We start from the raw sequence: 5,109 nt of genomic DNA, 5'->3' as shown, positions 1-5,109 counted from the left end.
CACCTATCTCGAATCCAAGCTTGAATCCCCTAAGGCACTTGAATCTTCCCTTTTCGGATTCTTCCCGCTTGTTGTGGTCAAAAAACATACAATTAACGCAAGGATCAATAAACGAGGCCTAATTACCCGGATTATAATCAACATTATCAACCCTAGGCCAACCCAAGATCCCAATACCCAAATTAGGGCTTTTTCCACCATTAACTCCATATCAAAACCTTTCCCCAATGATAATTACCCAAGAAACTACATTCTACGGATCGAAATACGAATTCGGGGAGTGAAAACCTTACCTTTAGCCTCAAGAATGGTGAAAAATGGTCAAGAACTTGTCTGGGGTCGTTCCTTAGCTCTCAAAGTTGAAAAGTGCAGAATAAAGTCGTTTTGTGGTTTATTTACGACCTTAAGTCGCATCTGGCCCTCCATATCAACCTTCACCCCGCTACAACGGCCGCGCCCTGGCAGCAGAAATCCCGCCCCAACGTCTTGCACATAATCAATGAGCTATTTTAATAATTCCAAGACCCCCATTTCACCACACATCTTTAATCAACGACGCTAAAAAAATATCGTTCATGCTAAGATCGATTCCGGGAGTTCTACTCACTCGAATTCAATTCCGTAAAGTCGTACGGGTTCCTTAACGACCTATCTAACTATTCATGTAATAAAAGAATCATAAATAAGTCACTCGGTTGTTATCAGATTTCCTTACACCTTAATGGCTCCGATTTCGTCTAAATCTGAACTAGGTTGGGAAATTTCAAGTTACTACGTAAAAGTTTTCTGACCCCAATTCTTTCTCCATTGGCTTTTCCCTAACGACAGAATCAAGTCGTTACAATAGATACCAATTTATCCATCACTCGTCCCCGAGTGATCAACTAGGAAAGACTGGCTAAAGTAAGGGTAGAGTAGTATCTGAATCATTGAATTACTGGGGATACTTGTCTCGCATGCCCTTCTTACTGAATCTCATTACCCCCCAAGGGTTCACATCTCCAACCTCAAACCAACCAATTCAATACCTACACATCCTCTCTTACAATGCCTCAATGAAGTCATCTCAACACTCGAATGATAAATATTGTTGTATGTAAAGTTAACTAACAACAAAACGATTCCCAACAACCACCAAAGTTGATCGTACACACCTTTGCCACTTGTTATCAAAGATCTTGACACAATCATCAGGACTAATCCTTTCTCACATAAGCATGATAACATTCTAAATCAATACTCGCTACAATTAGAAGTGAACCGGAACCAACCAACACACACTCATAATACTCAACCAATCATAGTTCTTATTGAACATCTCCTTCTTCACAACATAAATTTCCATGATCTTAAGTTACAAAATTTGATCTTTAGACATCAGATACTCATCGAGGGATATGTCCAAGCAGACAACCCTCTAACCATACTATTGAATGCTACATTTAGCAATTATGATTGTAGATTACCCTTAAGAACAGTAGAATTGGACCCAATGATCCCCACATTCATCCACACACAATCAATACATGACCTCAACGACAAGATGAAATATTAGATTGTCGGACAACCATAAATATGCATGGTAGCTCTTCTATAAACTTTCATAAGCAAGGTGGTACATGTAAAACCACTGACATACCTTAACAACTTCAAGACAACACCAATTATGTCATTCGATATAACCAAATCTTCCCAATCTTCCCACTCAACCAAGAGAACATCGCAAGATTTGGTACCCCTGATCCACCACTAGGGATCCACCCAAAAAAGCGAAAACACACGATAGCATAACTAGTGAATCATACTCACAATACTAACTACCATCATAAACACTTCGACTTTTTACCTTATTACAAACCAACACTTTTTAAATGAAACCTTTCTTAGGTACTTAACAATCAATAGTAATAAACTTTACGACTCAACCAGGTGTAAGTCTTTTCAAAGGTTCAATACCTGATACAATTGACCATTCTTCACCTTGCTAATTCATCCCTTGACAAAATATATTACCACGAATATAGACTTACAATGAAAAATATGAATTGTAAATTCAATCGTATAACACAATCCCCTTATCTATCGAAATTAGCTTGTACCTTAAAGATTCTTATGAATTCATAGATCTTCGCTTATCATTGATCGCATCTCCATCGATCTTACAATATCCTTCAATAAAAATTCAATCATACTCATTACTAAACTCAAAAACGAAAACAAGCACTTATCATCACGCTCAAGCTAATGTCTGCACAATCATTTCTCACTTTTTCAATAGTTTTTAACCCATCTGATGGACCCATGACACTATTACCATAGCCACATCAAAACAATGAAATCACGCGTCTCTGAACCCAATTATCTACCCCTCTGTAGATACCTCTTTAGCCTTAAGAATACAATAAAAATATTCTTGCTCTCGCCTCTCTCTCTCTAAGGCTATACTACATTCTACTATATTTACCTTCATTATAACTCTAGCCATTTAACATTCTATTTGAGTGGTTGCCTACCATCTCTTATAATTTTCCATACACCCATGTTACTCACCAAGTATTAGAAAACCACAACTTAGATACTTGTAAGTCGTAATTACAGTACAAATTTCGCTTAACCAATAATCTCATTATATATTTGCATCCCGTCACAATCCACCACGAACTCTTATTACTATTATGCTCTGTTAGCCCTGGCTATAACTACGAAGTCAACCTTTCCATCAACACAACACCTCAAACTTAGGTATACTCATCAAATTCAAAGGACTAACCCAATTTTTATACGCACCTTCTTACTAGCATCTTCAATTTTCTCCACCCAGGTATACTCAATAGGACTTTCTTTATCCATAAGCTTGTCATTCTGGTATTAATCCACTCCATTATGGCTCAATATAAAATCACTAGTCCTCATACTACCCTCCCACTTCTTAACAACAAGACATAAGCACCCCACGGGGAAGCACTAGGACGGATGAACCTTATCAAGAAGATCTTGGATTTGAGTCTTAAGCTCTCTTAATTTTGCTAGAGCCATACGATACAGAGGGATGGAAATGGGGTGAGTGCCAGTTTCCAAGTCAATGCAGAAATCTATATCTCTATCTGGAGGCATACCAGGCAAATCCATAGGAAACACTTCCTTTAACTCAGACACCACAGGAACAGACTCAATAGAGGGAGACTCAACCTCAACATCCCAAACATGAGACAAATAAGCCAAACAACTCTGCCCTACCAATTTCCTAGTCCGAATGGAGGATATGATCTTAGCTAGCTTAGGCTTGTACACTCATTCCCACTCTAATCTTTCCCTACCGTGGATCTCTAGAGTTACCGACTTAATATTACAATTAAGCCCGGTATAATAGGGGGACAATCAAGTCATGCCTAAGATTATATCAAGTCAGTCATATCCAACATAACCAAATCAATTCAAATCTAAAAATTCATAACCACAACAGGACAACACGATACACATGGGTGACTATGACTAACTCTTCAACTGGGGTAGAAACATGGATGGGGGCATCAAGTATATCACAAACCACATCAAATCTCAAGGCAATTGAACTGACACTTACGTATAAGTAGAATCCGGATCAAACAAAACAATAGCCATCCGGGCACAGACAAGAATAGCACTTGTGACCACTGCATCACACCCTCAAACTCGATCTTGCCTAGAAAAACATAAAACTGAGCCCTGTCATCTTGATGGGCACCCTCCTTGACTGGATACACTACTCCTTTACCCGCATTACCATTTCCCCGGCCTCCACAGTCTTACTGATTTCCTCCTCATATGCCCAGGTTCTCCACAATTATAACACACTTGATAACTTAATGTAACCAAATAAGCCTCGTTGTTATTGGAGCAGTCGTATCCTGACCATTCTTGATATACAATCAATCCATGAACTCGCAGTATGGCTTCTAACCTCAATTTGTTGAACACTGATTGGATTGCAGGGGTTAGTTCAGATTTGATTCGGGTTTCATAAGAGATCTGGGGAAAACAAAGGAAACATGGCTGAGATTCTATCTCGCCCTGTCTCGCTCTGGCAGGAGAAATCCCGCACTGGCGGTCTCGCCGTGACGGGGAAAATCTCGCTCCAGCGACCGTGACGGAAACATAACCTAAGCCAACAATTTCTGGGGTTCCTCTCTTTTCTACATTTTCCCTAGATTTCCTGGTTATAACTAGGCATTTAAGAAAAATCCATTTAGCTAGGACAATCATTGTCTACCCCCCGGTCAACCCAACAAAATACGCACTTTAGAATCATTTTACATCGTTTCAACACTACCACACACATATCCCCAGACTCTCACACGGTTATCAGTTAGTCGCAACACACGTCCAAATTTCTCTCTTACAAATCACATCGTAATTTATCTAGACCTTTGCACGTAATCTAGTGATGACTTTCCTTTAGCAACAAGTTTCACGACACTCAAGCATTTTCAACTTGTAGATAAGTCCAAATTCTTTAATTAGTTCATTCCATAGACGGCCATTACTGATCATCCATGCCTTATACGGCCCCTAAGGCCAGATACCAATTGGAACTAGCCCATGGGGCCGATCTAATCCTACCCATTATTGGGGTAGGGTTGGGATAGGATTTTTCAAGCCCATTTAAAATTAGGGCTTATAAACCCAGCCTATATAAGCCTTTGGCCCTTGAGGCTTAATCGGGGCTGGGCCGGGTCTACCCATGGGCCAAAACTTTTTATTCAAGAGTAATTTACAATAATCTCACTAGTACATAATCTAATAATTTGTATACACGCTATGTTGTAATACTATAAATCTTCGTATCCAGATACATGTATCTCACAATATATGGACTCAAAATTAGGTTAATTTGTTCTAGATACACTCTATCAAAGTAGATTCGCATGTATCTAGGATACATATACAGATCTCTTTAATTCCCTCGCTTCCTTTCCATCTTGCTTGTCACTCTCTTATCTCACTTGCATATCTGGTATGCAAGATACATGTTAATTACACTAAATTTTTGCTAGTGTTATTGAAACAACACCATTGTTTGTCATATTTGATGTGAAAATCATCTCATTTTCTTGATGTTATAGAATTACA

The sequence above is a fragment of the Solanum tuberosum genome, unplaced genomic scaffold, assembly GCF_000226075.1.
Source record: "Solanum tuberosum cultivar DM 1-3 516 R44 unplaced genomic scaffold, SolTub_3.0 scf00035, whole genome shotgun sequence".
Taxonomy (NCBI): Eukaryota; Viridiplantae; Streptophyta; class Magnoliopsida; order Solanales; family Solanaceae; genus Solanum; species Solanum tuberosum.
The sequence above is the reverse complement of the archived record's forward strand: the minus strand, read 5'-3'. Positions refer to the sequence as shown.